The sequence below is a fragment of the Triturus cristatus genome, chromosome 2_2 (genome assembly GCF_964204655.1).
Source record: "Triturus cristatus chromosome 2_2, aTriCri1.1, whole genome shotgun sequence".
Taxonomy (NCBI): Eukaryota; Metazoa; Chordata; class Amphibia; order Caudata; family Salamandridae; genus Triturus; species Triturus cristatus.
The window spans coordinates 462,127,340-462,149,692 of record NC_140582.1 but is presented as its reverse complement, the minus strand read 5'-3'; the positions used below and the strand labels follow the sequence as shown (position 1 = coordinate 462,149,692).

General features: G+C 49.6%; 1 protein-coding gene across 12 annotated transcripts in view; it reads left to right on the top strand.

Annotated features, from left to right (window-relative positions):
* Nucleotides 1-22,353, top strand: part of BLTP1 (bridge-like lipid transfer protein family member 1) — a 1,988,102-nt gene that overhangs the window by 1,322,347 nt on the left and 643,402 nt on the right. The window lies entirely within an intron of this gene.

Sequence of the window (22,353 nt, the reverse complement as noted above, 5' to 3'; positions counted from 1 at the left end):
CTATGATTCAGAAATTTTAGATAAACCCGAGGGGCACTCACTGAATCAGGTAGTCACTTGAAAGTTTATAATCACAATTACTCGAATATTGAGTTAAGAGTCCAAAGATGTATTAATTCTGCATTCAGACTATTGATTCTCAAAAGCCAAAAGTCATAATTACTTAAATATCAATTATAAGTTACTCAAATATTGAGTCAAATACTCAAATATTGAGTTAAGAGTCTAAATGTATATTCATTCCTCATTCAGTCCTGTGATTCACAGGATCCGAAATATGTTATATCTAATTTTATTTTTTCGACAATACATTTTCGACCCAGCCAATGCGTTTCGTCCTAACCAACAGGACATCAGGGTTCCACTTCACTAGTGCCGATCAATCCGTATATCCTACATGATCCACTCCTTTCATCTTGAGAGCCTTCAAATGTACAGCAAAATGGGCTCAAAGCAAACAAAAGCTTCAGAAATTTAAGAACCGACCAATTAGTCCATAGATCGGCACTTAGAATTCTTCACTTGTCACAAAAACACTGTTAAGAAATAGAACATCTTGACCATGGTTTCTATTTTAGCAGCACTCATTCCTTGTTATCAAGCCCCATGTGTTCTCCATGATCCCCAGATGTTTTGGATCTTTCGCAGGCATCCCAGTGCCTCAGAATATCTATCTTTGCAACAATGGAGCCCATGCTGTGAAAAAAAAGTGTGTGTTCCCTCTCGTGCCAGTTGGAGCATCACCCCTAGAACTTCATTCATCCTCTTTTCAATACGTTCCTAGTACTGTTTGACATACTTGAACTCTCATATCCCATGCATGAGTATACCTTCCTCCATTTTGCGTTTGAGGCAGGAAGCTAAAGTGGACACGCTAATCTGATAGTCAGCTCCTTTGATGCTGTGCTCTATATATTATGTTCAGCTGCAGTTTAAGCTAATGACGACTTCTTGCGAGTGCCGACGCTAGCCTCCCCAATTATCATCCTCTATTTCTTCAAAGTCTCTCTGCCATTTGTCTCAAATGCATTGCAGTTTGTCAGGGATGTTATTAATCATTTTGTTAATGAGCAAAATGGCCCCATTAGCCAATTCTTTGCCTAGCAGTCGTCTTTGCACAGGGGACTCCTCCGGAGTCTCCATCCAGTTGTCCTTTAGTATCCGATAGGTATGTGTCAGCTTTAAGTATTTATATTGTTGTGACGGGTGGAGCTTGTATTCTTCCTGCCGCTGTGTGAAGATTTGTATCTCTTCTTCAACAATTGTGTTGCCTAATTCTGAGCTAGTACCCTTTCAGACATAGATGTCATAGTCATCTTCCAGTCTTTTATCACTGCCCTGCTGGGGTTTGGGATACATCCCAGACCTCTGCCATTATACAGTTATATACAGATAATGCAAGTATGTTTTGACCCCATTTCAGGTCTGTCTAGTCCAGCCAACTGATCTCTCGGACTCTGCAGTGCCCATTTGTTGTCCACTGCTAACTGAGAGGCCCAGTAGTAGTATTGGACATTGGGCCGTGCTGTCCCACCCACATTTATTGTTTTGTATGGCTTTGATAGTGTTTTTCGCAGATTACTGGTGCCCCGCAGCAGTTGTCTCAGCTCACCCTCTAGTTTCTCAAAGAATGGGTCAGTGAGATAGAATGGGTTATTTTGGGTTACAAAGTGTAGGCCTGTCAGTGAGATAATTTTAAAGAATGTCGCTCCTTGCCAGCAAACAACAGCTGTAATGCCTGCCAATGGAGCATCTCCTCCCTAAGTCTGTTTAAGTCAGGCTTCAGGTTCTTGTCACACAAGGATTCTGCAGTTAGAGCGGGGTTGATGCAAAGATACCTGAATCTTCTCTAACCCTCAGTTTAGAGGTGATGAGCTACTCATTGGCCCATATTTGGGTCCTAAGTATTGTATTTCAGCTGGTAAATTTTGTATCCCAATATGTGGAACTTGGTAAATGCCTTCATCAAAGTTGGTAAAGTAGTTTGTGGTTCCTTCACATATAGGATAATGTTGTCTTCATAGAATGTTCTCGGCTGTCCCCCCAGATTGCAGCCTGAAATCATGAATTTCCCCCACAGTTCTGTACTCAACAAACAAAGAGCTCTACTGTCCGTGTGAATCAGAAAAGGGAACGAGGGCATCCTTGCCTTGTACCCCTTTTTAAGCTTATCTCAGCTGATGTTTTGCCATTCACCCTACTCTCGCATAGAGGGTGGGTGTTCAAGAGCTTCACCCATGCCCAGAATTCACAGCCAATGGCAAGCTTTACTAGTACCCAGAAGTGGTAGTCCCATGTTATGAATTCAAATGCCTTTTCGGTATTGAGCTATAGTATATGCTTTTGGTTCTTTCTCTTCTTTCCATCTGTCCAGTCAGTTCTGTAGTCTTTGAATATTTAGTCTAGTGGATCAGCTCTGGATGAAACCAGTTTGATTAGGGTGTACCATTGTCGGGATACGTTTTACTAGTCTGTTAAAAAAAATTCTAATATTTTCTACTCTACTCTCTTTGTAGCACGACAGTCATTACTATTCAGAGGTTGTTTGGAAGCATTTCTACCACCTTTTCTTCCTTAGACATATTTCATAGAAAACTGCAGAGCTTAAGCCTTACAGAGACTGTTGTCTGTGACTGGATCCTACCAGGTATGTCTCTGCTGTTTGACTTTGAGCCACACCTCCAAGTCAGGATGGGAGTGTGCTCTGGTGATCCCGAAGATGATCCGGGAATGCAAAGTCTAGCTGCATGTTGCCAAGTACCGCAGGAAGCTGTGTAAGGCCTGCTCCCTCTTAAAATTGAGGACACAGACCCGTTTCTGCTCTTGGGGCGGGTACAGCGACAGGTCGTGGTGGTAGTCCAGGTTTTTAGGTAACTCAAAATCAAAAACAAAGCATAAGAACTGCACAAGATCCACCTTCCAATCTCACCCATCTGCTTTTGAGAAGTCGCATGGATTCCAACTTGGTACAGTTCATTTAAGATGATTAGGGAGGGGCCAAATAAGTTGTCAGCTTTCATTAGCAGGGTTACTCACTAGTCTTTTACTGTTACTCCACCATACTGACTCAAAACGATTTAAGGCATTTGGGATGAGGTAGTTTTTCTCTGCTAGCCTCACCCTCATATCGGTTAATGCAGCTGTTTGTTGGGATGGTACTCCCATGCATTATGGGCCATTGTCACACAAATCTTACCAGCAGTCCCAGAAAAATTGCGTACCAACTTGGCACAGATCATACAAGATGGCCTGGGAGTGACCAAATATGTTGTCAGGTCTGACCATGACGGACTGTTTAGGTAGAACAGTTGGCACCAGCTTGTTGCTCAGGGGCCACACCTGAATGGAATCCATAGGCTTTCTGGTGACATCTAGGCGTTGCTCTTGTATATCCTTTTGATAAATCTTGCCTTTTTGGTGAGAAAGTGACTGCCCTTTAGCGCTTCAAAGAGAGTAGAGCGGCTGTGCACCCCCTTGGGTTCTCCATGCCCTCAAGGCAAAATTCTAATCAATTTCTCCACTTTTGTGGCATTGCTCGGGGCTACGCCTACAAACAGTACCGTTGCCCACCACCCCAAAACCAGGAACCCAAGGGGTAGGGAATCCAGCAGACAATGGTCAGGTCCGTTAACCTCCCATGAACCTCCCAGTCACCGTCCCCACTCTAGTTTGCCCGTAGCTGCACCCGACCATCCAATAGGAGGCAAGATCAGTCATTTTCTCAATGGGTGGCAAGCCATAACATCCTACAAGTGGGTATTGCAGATTGTCCAACATGGCTATGCTGTGCCATTCCCTTTCGGCCTGCCACATCTTCCACCGTCATCAGAACGGCTTTCAGGGGACCATTTGTCCATTTTGCTGCTGGAAGGTCATGCTGTTTTGGACAAAGGAGCCATAGAGAAGGTCCCGATCTCGGAGATCGAAACTAGATGCTTCTCTCGGTATTTCCCTGTGCCAAAGAAGGTAGTAGGCTTTTATCCTGTTTTAGAGCCTTTACCCTTGTTTTCTATTTGCAGAAGGACAAATTAGAGATGCTCAAGCTGGCCCAGGTCCTATTTTCCCTGGATGTTGGAGACTGGATGGCAGCATTGGACCTGCAGAACACCTGTTTCCATGTTCCCATCTCTAGGTCCATAGTCGCTACTTGCGGTTCAAGATGGACCATGAGCATTCTTAGTTTGCTGTGCTCCCTTTTGGCTTCACCAGTGCCCCTCAGGTGTTGGCAGTGGTCTCACTGTATCTTTGAAGGTTGGGAGTTCCATTCTTCCCCTACATCGATGACTGGTTGTTGAAGGCAGGCTCGACAACCAGTAGTAAACCACCTCTAGACAGCAGTAAATCTCCTTACATCGTTGTGAATCATGATCAGCGTGCCTAAGTCAAATGTAGCTCCTTTACAGAGGCTTACTTTCATGGGAGTCATCCTGAATACAGTGCGCATTTGGGCCTTCCTTGGATTGATGAATCCAGGAAAGTGGGGTATGTTCCCGATGTTACAGCATCTGTCCTGGATCTCAGTGAGGATGGCTCTGGGGCTTCCTAGCCGGCTGGCTTGCTTCATTGTGCCAGATGGCTCAGCAGTGGGATCTGACGTTTCAGTGGGCCCAGCACCAAAGGACCCTGTTAAATACCATCCAGGTTTCTGGAGACTTCAAATGATCTGCGGTGATGGCTGCTCGACCGCAATCAGACCAGCAGCAGACCCCTCTCTGTGCCCCACCCATAGCGGACTATGGAACAGTTTGAAAAATCATATAAATTTCAGCAGACCTGCAGGTCTAGTAGCTTGAAACATCTACTCGACTTAACTGTAATGCTTTTGACCTCTGTCTCTGAAAGCTGTGCAAATGTGACAAGTTAGGTAGATTTAAATTTTTATTGCTCATTCGCTTTGTGAGCAATGCAGATGCCTTTAAATCTTGCTATCTTCTCACATTTGCTTTGCTTTCAGAGGCAGAGGTCAAAAGTCAGTTTGTTTTGCTACTCGCCAGTAAGGGCGAGCAGTATCTAAAAATAGCTTGTCCTAATTAAATCTGGCTAGCAAATGCGAGCGGGCGAGTGGGTTTTTCGAGCCCTGTTTGGTGACAGACTAGTCACTACTGGGTTGGGAATATCATTTGGGAGAGTAGGAATTCAGAAAGATCTTGTCTCTGGTGGGTGCCCAACCTCCACATCAACTTGTTGGAGTTGTAGGCCATTCGCTTGGCGTTGAAGGCCTTTCTGCCTTTCATCAGGGGAGGCTGGTTCATGTCCTCATGGACAACGCTACAACAATGCAACTGGCAGGGTGGAGTTGAGCGCTGGACTCTGTGCTGGGAGGCCCTGCTATTCTGGACCTGGATGGATCGGCAGGGAATTTCCCTGATCTTGTACCACCTGGATGGAGCTTTAAACGCTGGCTAGGCCTAGCGGATCACAAATAGCAGCTAAACTCTGAGGTGGTGCAGGGCATCTGCCAGCAATGCGGAGAACCCTGGGTCAATCTCTTCGCCACCAACGAAAACAAGCAAAGTCAACACTTTTACACACTGGAGCTCCCATGAAGCCTCTCTTTTGCCATACAGAGAACATGCTGTGCCAGTCCTTTTCCCAAGAAGGAGCTCTCTCGGAGACTCATTCTGCTTCAAGTGGAACTTGGGAGTTCTAGATGCCTTCCCACCACTGTCTTTCCTGCCCAGAGTTCTGAAGATCTGGAATCACCGGGCCTAAGTCATCCTAATGGCTCCAGATTGAGCCAGGAGTGTGTGGTTTGTAACTTCTGGGCATGAGCATTTGTCCTCCAGTCAGACTGCCACTTCAGGAGGCTCTCCTTTAGCAGTAGCAGTGCAGGATCTGGCACCCAGGCCTGAACATTCTACATCTCCATGCATGGAGATTGAGTAGCTGTAGTGGCTGCATTTAATTTCCCTTCCGAAGTACTGGATGTCATGCTTGCGGCCATGTATCCTTCTACAAAATCTTTTTATGCTGGACGATGGGACAAGTTTGTGGCTTGGTGTCGTCCCTGTAACACAGACCTGTTGCCGCCCACATTTTCAGAGGTGTTACTGTTTGTTTTGTCTTTGCCCAAGCAAATACTTGCAGTGGGCACTGTTGAAGGTTACCTGTGGCCCTTTCCGCCATTTTGCATTTATCAAGCCAGACGTCCTCTTTCAAATCCTCTGTTGTGATGAGTTTCCTTAAAGGTTTGGTCTGCATGTTCCCATCAAAGCCTGTTGTGATGCCTCAGTGGGACTTTAATTTGGCCTTTACTTTTGTTATCTGTATCCTGTTTGGGCTGTTACACAGCGGTCCCTTAAGTCTCCTGACCCTGAAAACAGTTTTTCTCATAGAGATCAGCTCCGCTTGTTGTGTGTGTGAGATTAAAGATCTTTCAGTCCAGCCGCTTTACACTACCTTCTTTCAGGACATACTCATGCTGAGGACCTAAGGTTGTGACGCCCTATTTGATAGAGACTACTAGCCGCAGATTCCTTCACGTAGAATTATCCCCAGGCGTGAGGTTGGATCTGGAAACTTTTGCCACACCTGCGCGCCAGGGGGCGGGGCGATACCACGCGACTCCGCCTAGGCGTCGTCCGTGTACGTGACGTCAGCGAGATCACATAAGCCCCACCTCGGCGCGCCTACGTCAGTTTTTTCCTTTTACACATGCAACGCGGATCCGGTCTTGCTACAAGCCTGTTTCGGGCCCTTTTTTCTTCATCATTGTCCTTCTCTTGGTGGAACAGTGTGCGAATGCCTTCAGGCTTCAAAGCTTGCACGTCGTGTGGGTGTCTTATGTCGGCGACGGACCCTCATCGCATTTGTATGTGGTGTTTGGGGGAGGATCACGGCACCACAGATTGTGAGGCGTGCCAACAGTTGAAGCCGAAGTCGCGGCGGGAGCGCCGCATGAAACTTCTCTCGGCGCGTCTCTCCAGGTCGACCTCCTCCCCTCGATCGGCAGACGGCTTCAGATACGGCCGTGGTCGTCGTCATCGCCCTTCCCTGATGTCGCGAGAGCGACGCTTACCGGTGGGTAAGTGTCGCAGTTTGTCCCCGGGGGCCGGGTTTCGGCCTGCTGGGGGCGTGGACTCTCGGTGGGTGATGCGGCCCCGCGTGTCCTCCTACCCACCGTTTCCCGGTGATGGAGCGTCGAGAGTTCAGATGGAGACATACGCGGCGGCTTTGCAAGTCTCGCTGGCGTCTCCTCCTCCCCCTCCTGTCGCGTCAGCAGTTCCCTTGCCTTATACGGGGCCTTCCGTGGCGCCACCTGTGGCTCCGGCCCCGGCTGGGTCGGATCCAGGCTTGGAGGATGTGGTGCTGTTGGGGTGTGGCTCCTCTGGGGTCCCTCCTTCACTCCACGGCGTCTCTGCCTCGCTGCAAACTCCCACGGGTGTCCCTGTGGTGTCGCGTGAGGTTGCCGGGGCTCAGGTCGCATCCCCGAGCCCCTCTCGATCCCTTGACAAGGTGTCTAAGGCCGAGGTGACACCGCTACGGCGCCGGCAGCTGCTGGACCGGGCGGCGCCACAGTGGTCGGTGGACTCTCCTCGTCCCGCTTCGGGTCGAGGTTGGGTGCGAACCCCTCGCCTTCCTCCGGGACTTTCTCATCCCTCCACGCAGGCGGCTGCCTCGTCGTAGGGCGAGTCGGAGGTTGGGTCGGCCCTGGCTGCGCCGCATGGCTCGCCGGACCACCTTTGTCGTATGCTGGGCCGAGGCTGGCAGAGGGCTTCGTGTCACTCCCCTGGTCCTTCTCGTCCCTCCACGCAGGCAGCTGCCTCACCGGAGGTTGAGTCGGCGCCATTCTGACGCCGCCCCCTGTCCACTGCGACTCCGGCCCCGCTCCGGTCCCTGGCACAGTGTGAATTCAAGGAGCCCTATCCAACCTTTCCTTCGGCGCAGGCTGGCGTTACCACTCTGCCTCAGGCGGTGGACTCTACAGCTCCTGACAGGCGTCGAGTTGCGAATTCGTCTTCGGATGCTCCCTCTTCTCCGGAGGCTGCCTGCATATTGGTGTTGTCCTCCCCAGAGACTGGCCACCGAGTGGTGTCTTTTCACCGGCATCGTCGAAGGGTGGCTCCCCGCCGTTTCTGAGGCCGCGGTGTTCACCGGTGGAGCGGCAGGTCCCCCATTCCTCCTACCTTCCAGGTCTAGCCCCTGCCCGTTCCGCTTGGCTTGGCGGATGGCCGCCTTAGTCTGCAGCCGTCGCCCACAGAGGAGCTGCTTTCTCCACCACGGGGCCTACAGAGGTGGGTGCTGCCTTTGCTCACGCAGTGTCCACGGCGGTGGATATTCTGCGCATGGGTGACCCGATTGCTCATTTTCCGACGGATCATCTCTTGGAGGTTCTCCACCAGGGCTCTGGTGGGAGGGAGCTCTTGCTTCCCTTTGAGGGTTCACTCCTTTCGTCCCTGACGGGGGCTTGGTGGCGTCCTGCCTCAGGGGATCCGGTGCCTCAGCACCTTCTGCATCGGCACCTTCCGGCGCCGCGTGACCCTGCGTGTCTCTCCCTCCACCCCTCTACTGCCAGTCCTCTTTTGCGGACTGCCTTTCCCTCCCTGCCGCCGCTGTTGACTCCGCCCTCCCGGGAGGCCCGCTGGCGGGACTCTTAGAGGCGCAACATGTTTGCCTGTGGGACCTGTACACCTTGTGTGTCCTGGCTAGGGCCTCTTCTCTGTGGGACTCGGTTGAGTCTTTTTGGTCCGCAGCTTCTCAGGAGACTGTTCGGGCAGACTTACGGCGTTATGCGTTGGATGGCCGAGAGCTAGCGGCATTTATCCTTCACTGTGCTCTGGACATCTCGGAGGTGCTGGGCCGGGCCATGTCTTCCTCCGTCGCTCTCCGTCGCCATGCTTGGCTTCGGGACGGCGTCTTCCCCGAAAATACGGCTAATTGATCTCCCGTTTGATGGTAGCCTGTTGTTCCATGCCCCAGCTGACTCCGCCATCCAAAGGTTCCTGGCGGGGCTCCGTCCTCCTCTTCCCCCTTATACTCCTCCTCCTCCTCCTCAGTGATTAAGGAGTTGAGCTGGTTCTGGTCCTTCTTGGGACGGTCACTCTTGCGGTGGAGTGTGTTTTCTGGCCATTGAGTCCTGCTTGTGGGGACTTTGGCAATGTTGGCTGCTGGACGGCCCTTGTTCGCTGTGTTTCTTGCTAGAACTGTTACGCAGACTTGGCCCAGAGATTAGGCCTTCTGTTTTCTTTAGGCTGATTATCAAGCCGTTCGCAGGGGGTATTCCCTGTGGCTCTTTTGTTTTTCCTCTGTTGCGGAAGTTCTTCCAAAGAGGGTTCCCATGTCTTGGAACTTAACGTACCCTATGTGGGGTAGTGGTAGCTGTTATACAGCTTGCTCTCTGCCGGGGAGTTCTGGTGGCCCTTTGGTGCCTGTTCTCTGTGGCGTTTCTGTATGTTGCTTTGCTTCTTGAGGGCTTTTGCGCGGCCCCTCGTGGGGGTGTGTCCGGCCCTTTTCTCTTCTCCCTGCTTGGGATAATTCTGTGCCCTCCCTTGTCAGGTGTTGCCCACTCGGTCTTCCTGGGGCCCTGGGCTGTTTTTTCTGTTCTGGCGGCTTGTCTGTTATCGCCACTCTGGTTGACCTGTTGCCTTCCATCTGGTGTGGCTTCGCCTTCTTTTTCCTCGTTTCCTTGGGCCTTCTGGGCTCTCCCCCTGGCTTTGGAGGGAAGCTTATTGCCTTGAAGTGGTGTGGGGTACTTCGGCCTCTCTGGCCTGGCCCTTAGTTCCTCTATCGTGAGTGTGCGGGCCCCCCCCCCCTCCCTTTTTTCTTCTTTCCCTATCCCTCTGGGGTCGGTGGTGTTCTGCATGTGGGGGTCTCCTCTTGCCTGGGAGGGGCTGGGTTATTGCCCGGTCCGCAGGTCTGGTCCCCTGTGTGACCCTCTGTCCTGTTATGGCTGGGGGTGGTCCTTTTGCAGACCCTCCTTCCCCGTGGGTATTGCTAGGGTATCTATTCTACGTGAAGGAATCTGCAAATAGTAGTCTCTATCAGATGTACAAGTTACTTACCTTCGGTAACGATGTATCTGGTAGAGACGATTCTAGCCGCAGATTCCTTTACGGCCCGCCCTTCCTCCCCGTTCTGCGAGGACCCGTGGGTTGGTCTCAGCACTCGCCTCCTGGTGGAAGGCTGTGTTTCTTGTGAGTGCATTTCTTTGCTCTTGGCGGGTTGCTCCGTCTTGTTGCGGTTCCTTCCTCCCCTTGGTTCTCTGGAGGATGGGGTTATGGTGCTCCTGGGCCCCGCTAATTGGGCTGCTCCAGGTTTGGGGGGGGGGGTTCACTTTCAATCTCACCCCTCCCTCCCGCCCTTCCTCTTGCTGCTAGGGGTCCCTGCCCCTCTGCCGTCCTCTGTCTGGGGGTCACCTGGCCATGCCCTGCCCTTGTTCCTTGGAGGATAATTGCCCTCTGTGCTGGGGTGGCTTGGAGGGTGGTTGTTGTTGTTGTTGTTGTCCTGTCTGTTCTGGGGCTGGCTCCCCTTCCCTATTTCCGGGTGGGGGTTGTAGGCCTGCTACAGGTGTTCTGCCTTTACATATGTTCTCTGTCTCCGGGGAGGGGGGAGAAGGCGGTTACATGCTGGCAGGGTGGCTGCTCAGGGCTCTGATCTGTTCTTATTCCGCCCCTGCCTTTGGAGGCTACAGTGTTGCACCGCTCCTTATGGTGTCGCTTGTCTACATTCTTTGTTTCTACTCTTTCGCACACTGTTCCCCTGCTTCCACAGTTTGCCTGGTGGCTCCGCGTAGCGGCGCGGAAAAGTTCTCCGAAGAAAACTGACGTAGGCGCTTGTGTGGGCCTTATGTGACCTCGCTGACGTCATGTACGCGGACGACCCCTAGGCGGAGTCGCATGGTATCGCCCCACCCCCTGGCGCGCAGGGATGCTGTGGCAAAAAGTTTCTGGATCCAGTCTCATGCCTGGGGATAATTCTACGTGAAGGAATCTGCGGCTAGAATCGTCTCTACCAGATACATCGTTACCAAAGGTAAGTAACTCGTACTTTATGTCAGACAGTCCATTACACTTCTGTTGTTTTTTGTCCCACCTCAGCCTTCAAAAGAGGAGTAGATACTCAATCGTTTTGATCTCAAAAGAACTCTGATCTTTTACACTGATTGTACCAAAGACCATTGAGTGAATAGAAAGGGGTGAGAGCACACTGCTTCTCCTCCCAGCACAGTTCGCCCCTTAGCATTATGGTAAATGCAGTTCATGGTACATACTTACTTGAAATTTTACTGGAGTATTCCACCAAAGTTGGTGCAGATTAGTGCTGTAAATCTCTAGACACGTGTTTCTGGATATCATCCGTCATCAGTAGAGATGAAAACAAATTTAATCTGGGGTTACTGAGCAGGCTGCCGCAATCCTTTCAGATCTCAGTACCTCTAACAGGCGCACAGGTGCATCTCCACAAGCCTTTTCTGCCACCATTGAGTGGATGATCAGCTCTTTCTGTGGTTCTCTGGGGCAAAGAAAGGCAAGGTAGTGCAGCAGAGAATCTTATCCAGCTCAGTAGTCCCCTGCATTCAATTCTTACACACCCTGGTCACGAAGCAGTCCATTGAGGGATAGAGGGCTCACTCCACTAGAGCCAAGGCTGCCACCACTGCATGGAGTGCTTGTACTGGATATTTGTCAAGCTGCTGCATGGGCGTCAGTACACACGTTTACGAAGCACTACTTCCTTGAGAGCGAGGCCTGACGGGAAGGGCACTTTGGTCTTTCGGTCCTGCAGGACTTTATGAGCAAATTCATTCTACAGAGAAACCACTGGGGAAGTCACTGCTTTGGTATCTGTTCTACAGGTGAGAAATCTGTGGTTAACAGTATCCTTAAGAAGAATAAGTAATGCAGTTTCTAGTGGATATTCTGTCTACCCTCATATTCCTTACCACGATCCTGTCTAAAAGGTCCCAATTTAGGGATCTGCACACTGGTGCAAACAATTGTTTTAGTGGATTCACTCCACTGGTGGGCACTCAGTAACTTCATAAACACTGGATTCCTATTCTGTCTACAGATAGCCCGTAATGGCAAGCAATTCCAAACGTCTTAGTGGGTTTTAATTCCAAATCTTTATTTTGCTTCTTCATGCATGCACAATTGGACATCCACCACATCCATGGCTGTCCAACTTGCAGCTTCTACTTGTTCAATGGCAGACGTCACGTGTGGCAAGGGATAATGGCTCCGAGAACAGGTATCTGACAGGTTTCGGTTGGATTATGTCAAGCTGTAAGGGCTCATGCCTGCCATCTACATCTTATCCACCCAGCTAATTGCAAATATTGACATAGCAATGGTAGTGAACATGCTGCAATGTGCCTTTGTCCATATGCAGCATGTATTTAGCAAATATTCCCTGTGGGGCCCACCGTCTAAATCCTCTCATGGATTATGGGTCTTTCACCATGCGTTCTTTTCTCCTGGAATGGTTTGCAGTGCATCTTCTCTCTCACGCATCTAGAATATGGTGATTGGGACAAAAATGTGGTCACAACATCTAATGAGACCATGAGCATCCATGAGCGAATTTGAGTCTGCAGATCTCAAAATATTTCACAGGAGATCAACTCTGTCCGATAATCACATGTTTTACAAATTTGTGTTGAAATACTCAGACTATTTTCCAAACCAAGTGGTGCAACTGCTGCTGGCAATGGTCACTACTCACTTTCCACACATAGAGTTGTAGTTTGCAGAGATTTGTGTGCAGGACTCTCCACTGTTGTGGAGACGGGAGGTTCTCTTGATGTGGAGCCGGATTGGAGGACAAATGCTCATGCCCAGGAGCTCTCGGTACCCATACTCTCCTGGCCCAGTCAGGCTATTAAAGTGGAACAGATCTGTCATGTCTTTCCTTAGAACCCAAGGTATGAAGGGCAGTGGTAGGAGCAATTACAGGAGACCATGTCCCATCGTGTCTCCTAGTAATTTTTCTGGAACAAACTCCAGTGTATGGTAGAGTGGACTCTGCACATTCTCACCACTGGTGAACAGATCTAACCAGGACATACCCCACTGGTCGAAGATGGGCCTTGTCACCTCGAAGTGGAGATTTCCACTCGTGATCCACCAACCGACGTCTGTACTGGCATTCAGAGACCCTGCCATATGGTTGGCTACCAGAAAGATGTTCGACAGGTCCATCAACTTCCATATGTGGCCTCTTGGCACATGACCCTGGACCCCACTCTGCCCTGCTTGATGCAGTATAAAATTGTGGGTGTGTTCTTCATGATATGCACCAGACTCCCCTTGATAGATGACATGAAGGCTTTCAAAGCCAGAAAGATCGCCCAACACTCCAAAAGGTTAATGCGGTGATGGCTTTCCTACAGAGACCAGAGGCCTCTGATCGCTGACTCATGTGACCCAACTACCCCAGCAGAGACCAGTCTGTTACAACCGTGAAGTCTAGGTAGGGATGGAGGAGTGCCCTGCTGAAGGGCAGGTTGATGTTTGTTGCCACCACAGAAGATCCTGACCATTCCCCTGCGGGAGCTGGATAGTGTCGGGGAAGCAGATAAAATGCTGAACCCACTGAAATCTGAGGTTCTACTGCAGGGCCTGCATTTGTCACCTTGCATTCAGGATGTGGAGGATGCAAAAGACTAGGAGTCCAAGAAGCCTCTCATAGCCGACCTCAAGGAGTTCCAGGGATTAGCCAGAAGCAGTGGATCATATCCTGAATATCTTGGACTCACTGCAGCAGTCGAAAGGACTTGAACTCCACTGTGTCCAGGACAGCCCCAATGTAGGAATTCCTCTACATGGGGCACAGGTGGGACCTTGGCTTGTTGGTAGAAAGTCTCAAAGATGCCAGGAGTTAAGTCACCTTCCAGAGGTTGTCTATGACTGACTGGGCGAGGCCAACTTGAGCAGCCAATTGTCAAGTTTCAGCAATACATATATCCCTGATCTCTAAAAGTGGACATCAACTACTGACATCGCTTTTTTTTAATACATTAGGGGCTGAGGTAAGGCTGAAAGGAACACTGCAAAGTGGAAGTGTTCCAACCCCACCGTGAACCCCATATAAGATCTGTGGGGTTGCAGGGCAAGTATGTGAAAATATATGTCCTACAGATTCAGCGACTCCATCCAGTCTACTGGAGCCAGAGCAGAAAGAATCTTGATACCGGGTGAGCATTTTGAATTTATATTTCTGCAGTAGGAGATTCAGTGTACAGAGGTCTGTGACCTCTGTCAATCAGTACGAGGAAGTAGTGAAAATTGCACCATTCTCTTCTCTCCAAAGCTGGCACCCACTTAGCCAGCAGAATGGTCAGATTCTTGCAGCAATATTATGGGATGGTCCACTGACAGCTGTTATGATATGGTTGGGTGAAGGTGTGTGGTGGGGGTACAGGAATGAAATGAACGCGATGGCATACCCCTTTATATGACAAGGGCCTCTGAGTGTAAGTTAAGGCAGTTTAGCAGCTTTACCAGTATAGGAGGAAGATCTAGATGAGACCTGACCCTGTTGGTGTGAATGGCCTTGGATCCCACCATGACCTCTGCCCGAAAGGACCGTGCCTGCTGCTACTTCTACAGGTTGGAAAGGCTAACACTGTTTGTCTACCCCTGGAATAACACCTAAAAATCCTGTAATATTTATGGAACTGCTTGGTGGGAGACCAGAGTCCCAAGCACCATGCAGTGGCTCCTTGAATCGTTTGAGTGCTGAATCAGCCTTCTCCCCCTAACAATCTGGAGCCGTCAAGAGACATGTCCATCAGAGACACCAGAACTTCCTCTGAAAATCCAGTTAATCGCATCCAGGCGTGTCTTTTAAGATCTACACTGGTGGTCCGTGGTGTCCAAATCAGCATGAAAGACCTATTTTGCTGTGTCCTGACCATCATGTGTCTTTTTAACCAGCAAGGACCTGAGAATGCCTGGGATATCAAACTGGCTGACGACAACAATCTCTTTCCATAGGTATCAATATGTTTTGAGACTCTATCCGGAGGATTGGTCAGAAAGTCATTCATGGTGGCTATACTCATCGACACCTGTACCACCAGACTTTCAGGTGTAGGTGGCCATGTAAGAACATTTGTATCAGTGGAGGCTGGCCTATATTTCCTGGTAACAGGTTGACTGATTGGAGGGCACAATTATGGCTTGGACCATATGACTGTAAGGGTTTTGTAAGAGTTTTTTTTTTTTAAACTCCTTTTTATTGGGTACATGACTTGTAATAGTATTGCATACGGTAATAAATCTGCGTACAAAAAGTAAATGTTCCACAATACATCAGGCCATCTACAGTTATGCATTTCTGTCATATACATACATTTGGCTAGGTATTCCATATGCGGCACCTCGGTTTGCTAGTTGTCTTCCAGTGAAGGTTCCGTAGATGGTAACGTACGGGTATTTCCCTAAATGAGTTCCACTTTCCCCACACCTGTTCCCACTTCCTGTGACACCCCCTATGGACAAATAAAGCCTTTTCAGCCACCATAGCACTATCCATATCGTTACACAATTCCCCAGAAGTTGGAGTATTTTTTGCCCCCCAGCGTTTGGCGATATTGCGTTTGGCTATCATCATGCCTAGTGTTGCCCAATCTTGAGCTGTGCGATTGAAGTCTGTCGCTTCCCATATATTTAGGAGACATCGCTTAGGCTCCGGTGGTACAGGAGCCTCGCTAACCTGCGTTATTGTGCTGATAATTGTTTCCCAATACTTCGTGATTTCTGGGCATTCCCATATCGTATGGTAGAATGTGCCTACTGCACCGCACTGCCGCAAACAGAGTTGGTTATCAGTCTTTCCCATCTCATATAAGGTCACCCTAGTGAAGTAGGTTCTGTGGAGCTCCTTAAGCTGTACTTATCGTAACTTTGAGGATATCGCCACCTCCCGCGGGGATTCTAGAGCCTCCTGCCAGTCAGTGTCATCTAGTTCCCCAACATTGGTCTGCCATTTTTCCCGGAGACTCCATAGGGTCTGGTTGATTGTTAATGATTTTATGGTAGGTTAGTGTTGGAAAACGAGGCAGCATCTGTGAGGCCTGCACAAATATGACTACATTTGTCCTTCACTGGGAACCAAACACCCAATTGTAGCGCCTGACTCTCAGAGGGTAGCGTTGCAGAGCAGTCTGAGGCTTACTCAAGGGAGGTGGTGTGGGCTAGTAATCGCCATTTGCAGGTGCACAAAAATAACACTCAATAATTGATTGTCCAGTCTGTACTTTGCTTTATAAATGTAAGAGTACATTTATTAAACACACACACTACTCAATACTATGCACCTATTTACAAATATACATAAGCTGTTGGAATTACTTTGTGACATTGCATAACAGCTCCACCCCTCCCGCAAAGGGGGGGGGTGGGGTCTAGTACCACCACTCCCATGTATGCACATCAACTTGCCCCCAATGCAGATAGTTGAACATAACCTGGAGCGAGGGCCCTGCACACTGGCACCATCCCAGTGGCGACTCACACCATTACCTCAACAAGTATTAAAAAGGGGTAAACCTACCTTGGTGACACATGACCCTGACTGAGCATCTCCTACTGACCATAAAGTATGCACCTCTATATCTTAAGGGCTAGCAGTCTGGGGACTTCACCTAAGCGCAGCAGCAGCAAGAATCCATGTTTACGCACACTTTAGAATGACAGTACTCATCACCTTGGTCGATCATTTGAATGCATTGCAATTACAGCCCCTAAAGGCATCACAGATGAAATCACAGAATTGCGCATATACAGCCAGACACCCAAGCAGGACTGTCTGGCAACATAACCCCACTTGGCTTATGACATCTCCTTACACATGTGACTTACAGTCCCTTCAAAAGAAGTACTCCTGGCAACTACACTTCTCCTGCAGTGCGCCTCTTCACTTTAAAAGGAATCACAGGTAAAAGCATGGGATTACGTAAATACAGCCAGACTCCCTAGCAGGAAGGTCCAGCAACATAACTCCATTTAGCTTAACATCACCTTACACAGGTACTTCACTTTACACATGTGACTTTCAGTCCACCTAAAAAGAAATAACCAATAGTAAATGCATTTTGGTGCAATTACACCACTTCACCTCCAGGGGATGCCCTTCTCCAGACATCCCCAACTCAGCCCTTCACTCCATGATGCACTTCATAGTACACCCTCAGCTGTAGAACATCAGTTCCAGCCTAGAAGGTGTTAAAGGCTGGCTGAGCCCTTGAGGGGTTATTCTTTCAGATGCCCCGTGAAACTTATGGGTGGACTGGTCTTCTTTTTGCTGGGGGAGGCTGCGGTGCTCCTGCAGCCCCCCTGCACCCCTTTTCACACATGAGGGTGACCCCCTCCTCTGGGGGCCACCAGGCACCAAAACGGAAGATTTCTTCGTGCTGGGGGGGGCGAAGACTGTGCTTCTCCTGCAGCTTCCCCAGCACCTTTTCACAAGTGAGGGTGACCCCCCTCCTCTGGGGGCCACAAAGCACCAAACGGCAGATATCCAAATGCCTGGCGAGGCATTATGGGGCGCTTCAGGCTCCTCTTTACCAGCCCCAGCCACTGGGAACACTCTCCTCCGCCCTCGGGGTCTCTGATTCAGCAGGGTGCTGTCTTCACTGGCTCCCTGCGCCAGCCTTTCTCCTGGCTCTCCTGCGTGGCCTCTCTTCTCCCTGCGCAGAGGCCACTGCTCTGCGCACCGGTCCTGGGCTCTTCTTCTGGTGCTGTTAGGGTCCTGGGGGCAGTCAGGGGGTCTCTCCTTCCAACTGCCCATTGCGCCAGGCTCCAGCACCTTCAGCCTCAGCAGACCACACCCCAGAGAGAGCTTCTCTTCCTGTGCAAGCACTTTTTAAAAGTTGAGTAGGGGGCTGGCAGGAAGTCTCTGTTGGTCCTATCAAACAGCGACACATCACGTCCCTGCCCCTGCTCCCTCCTTCTTGTCCAGCCTCTGGGTTTGTTCAAAATGGTGTTGTACAGGGTGTCTGGCCACATGCCTGAAGCCCTATCCCCCCACGCTGCCTTCCCTCCTTGGTGCAGCCTGGTGCCTGGCACCCAGTGACAGCTGCTAATGGATGAGCCTGTAGCCCCACCCATCTTCTCTTCGTGGAGAGGAGGCCCTAGCTTGTGGAAGAAAGGTTATTAATCCATCCAGCTAAGGTCAGCCCTAGGCCTGGGTCTGGTCATGGCTGGCTCGGAGAAATATGACAGTTCTGGATGACCCAAAAGCAGTACAAATATGACTTTGGACTCTGCAGAATACTTCTTTTCACATTTGCTACATTGGACTTAAGTGTGTGTCTGGAATCTGTAGGCCTAATGGAAGTTAATCTAGCCCCTGGCTCCCCATTCCCATAGGGGAATAATGAAGTGAAAAAACAGTAAGATACACTGACTTTCCATGGCATGTTTCTTTCCAGTGTATAAAGCCTATTCCATGTCACCACCCAATACTGCATAAGTCCTGCCATACCATTCACTTTGAAGCTGCTCCTGGACTGCGCATGCGAGGAATCTCCCCTGCGCAGTCCGTACACGTGTGCACACGCATGTACACATGTGTCTGCATGTAACCAGCCCGGTGTCCCTTACTCCAGCTGCTGAACAGTGGCCTGGTCAAGCCAGGGGAACACCAGTAAAATCCCCATGCAGTCTCTTACATCCTGAGTTCACTGTGGGTGAGTCCCAACTTATGAGGCTCCCCCACAGTAAAAGCTCAACAATTAGGTGCCCAAAAAGCGAAACATCCGGGCGGCCCATAGTGTCAGAACCACCTTCTAACAGTTAGGGATAGGACTTTCTTATCCATATATTCCGTTAGGGGTCTATCCTCCAGTGGATTGGCTTCTGGAAGGATAGTGTCAGGTGGGATGACTGCTTCAAGTGCATTTTTAATCTGCAGGTAGCAAAACCGTTCTGTGGGTGCCATCTCATACTGGTCCTGCAGTTGAGTGAATGTGATAATTTTTCCCTTGGTCCAAAGGTCACCCACCCTTGAGATTCCTTTTGCGTCCCATTGTTTGAGCCCTTTGCTGTTGCATAGTTTACCCAGTCTTCCGTTTTCCCAAAGTGGGGATGATTGCGTTATCTTGTTGTCCCAGCCTAATTTTCTAAGTGCAGTGTACCATATTTGGACTCTATGTGCAGTAGGTCCTAGGAGAGCTGTTTTCCGGGTCTTGTTGTAAAGTGCTCGGTTGATTCCTCCCACTCCCAGAACATGTCTTTCCATTCGATAAGCAGGGTCAGCTTGGGGGGAGTGAAGCCACTGATTGAGCACTATCAGTTAGGAGGCCCAGTAATATGTCTGTATGTTTGGGAGTGCAATGCTGCCATCGTACCAACTCTTAACTAATTTATTCATGGCTATCCGAGCCGGGTTTTCATTCCAGAGGAGACCGTTTGCCTCTGCCTCTATTGCTCGAAAGTAGGATGGAGGAACCAAGGATGGGGTATTTTTCAAGGCGTAAAGGAATCTGGGGAGTGCCATCATTATAAAGAGCCTGCGTGGTTGTCTATGTCATGGGAACTATCAATGTGAGAACCCAAGATCGGATAGTGAGGTGGAGGCCTCATCTGGAAGCATGCAAGTCGTACCGTAAACCATATCAAACAATGAAAATAAACTAAACAAGCACTATATAGCTTTATCCTCCTCCACCGCTCTCAATTTAGCGGGAAATAACATAGAATATTCAAGTTCGCGGTTCCTCAATTCTTTCTTTATGCTAAGAAGCTGCGTCTTTGTTTCATTACTGCTGCAGTATAGTCAGAAAAGAAGGTTACCGTACTTTGCTCGAAACGCATTTGCGGAGCCGCACGAGTCGTTTGGAGGATGAGATCACGGTCTCAAAAGTTAAAGATGCAGGCCAGTATGGGCCTGAGAGGGTCACCTGGTTTAGGTCTGCCACCCGGGACGCGGTGGGCTCTTTCCACTGAAAAATAATGGGATAGATCACGTGATGGTAGATGTTGCTTGATGAGGTCCTCCACAAATAGGTCCATTGCTGGCCCCCCGTCCCCTCCGGCACCCCAACGATTCTGACATTATTGCGCCTAGAGCGGCCTTCGTAATCGTCCAGTTTTGCGGCCATTGTTTTGCTTTCAGCCTCTAGTGTTTTTTACTTGGCTTTTAGGTGCGGCAGTATCTTCGCAAACAGTCCCTGTTGTGGTTTCGACTTCCGCCACTCTTATGCTCATTTTTCTAAAATCGGAACGTATTAATGAGAGTTCTACAGAGACCGTGCCTATCTGTGATTCCAGGGATGTATGTACCTTGTTTAGTGTAGTCATAATGTCCTGTAACGTGACATCTTTCTCTTCCGATGTGACATGGTCTACTGCTTGGGTAGTAACTTGGTCCGTCATCTCCTGTTGAGTTTTATTGCATGCAAATTTGTCTAGCTTGGTTTGATGCGTAGTGCGCTCTCCTCGACCCCCATCATTGTAGATTCTCAACAGCATCGTACAATAAAGGATGTGTGGGTGGTAGTACTCACCGCTGCCTGCCAGAACAACACGCCGTCACACATGGCCTTTCGGGTATCCTACGTCTGGTTTAGGGTGCTATTGCCTGTGCGTGACAGAGGAGAGCAGTCAGGGGCCTCGCACTTGGTCCCTTCTGATACCTCGGCTACAGTTTAGGGTGATCATGCACTTTGCTCCCATTGAACAGTTGTTCCACGGCTTTTGTCCCCTTTGTTCCTAGGTTTCTACACTCCCTCAGTCAGCCTTTCCTCTCCCCGGCAACGATGTCTGTCTGGACTATGGGGAGCAGTGATCTGCCGTGTGGGTCATGTATTTCAAACGGGGTCGCTTATCGATCTTTGTGTGGAGCCTGCTGGTGCCCACTAGTGAGGTATATCCCCCATGCACGGCACAATCTTGTAGTCTTGATTTGTTTTTTTTGTTTTTTTGTTTTTTTTTAAAAACCTTTATTCGTGCATATTAAAAGAACAAATACGGGCCTACAACCTTCAGGCCGGCCACGATACGGTTAAGCACTGATACAAACATTACGGCCCCTGTGCTTCAACGGTCAAGGTTAGTGACGATTTATGAAACATACACTGGAGAGATCCTTGACCCCAGGGAAAGGAGAAGTGAAGGTTAATTTTAAAGTTTTCAAAATAAGTTTATCAGGGAAATAGTCAGTGAAGAATAAGAACCAAGGAGATTCGAGTCCGCACGCTATCTTCACCACACAGGAGAGCAGCAGCATCATTAAAACAGCAATGGAAGTAAAATCACAGGCAGTGAGGCAATGCAGTTATATAACAGGATAGTCACATGAGCAATTACGCACCCCTCCAGTGCCGCCCCCACTCAGTCAACCACCCACCCGGACCCAGAATCGAAACAAGTATAGCGCAGAAACATGAAGAGAAAAAAGGCCCATAGAACTAATTAGAAACAGTAAGTTACCCCCCCACCCTACACCAATGCGGAGGCTACGGCCTTCCCCCCCCCCCCCCCAGCATAGTGCCTGTCGCCCAATAAACCCGAAATATAGACAAGAAAGAGAGTAAGAATAAAGTAAAGAAAGATAAGAAAACAATACACCTATGTTAAAGGGGGTGAGAAAAGAATAGGACTATTCTAATCTAAACTCCCAAAAAGAAGAAGGTGGGGAGGAGCCTACGTATCATCAGAGCGCCCTGAACCATCGGCCATCTTTGGCTTCCACACACTGAGAACCCACTACCCCAAAAGCGGTCGTGTGAAAATGAATTGTCACAACAATTTAGATGAAGAAAGACAAATCGCGACGAATGCGCACAAAGTACACATACAGTTCCAGTCCCAGTCCATCCCCTCCGTGAAACCATGGCGATATTAATCAGTCTAGCCCTGGCCCGATCGCGGGCTTGAGATTAAGCCAGCCCCTACATGAAGGCCCCGCATCCCGTGCAGACAAAGACAATATGGCCGTTTGGGAGAAGATGGTGAAGTAGAATCCCAAAATGGCCGCCGACCATCTGTAGAGGTCCCTTTGTGCACCACATAAAGTCCAGACATGGCATGTAGAGTACAGGAGTTCCACAGAAAAGAAGCAGTAGGCCACCGTGAACGATTCCTCGAGGATGTTAGGTGTTGCTCAGCTGGATACTCTTGCAGACGCGGTGAGGCAGGCAACAATGAAGCAGGCAGCAATGAACGGGGAAACAAAGTATCCGCTGTTAAGCTGGAGAGCAATTGATCCTGGGTGCCGGGAAAGCCAGATGCAGGCACCAGTGTAGCACGGTCACACACAGCCGTTGCGTCCCCGCAAGAGGACAAAAGCACTGGCGGACCCACGCCGTGTTGATGACAGACGGAACGCTCACGGCCCGCAGCCGACAACAGGGAGTCAAACTGCTCACTTAGCGCCTGAAAGCGAGCAAACATTTGTAAACGAAAG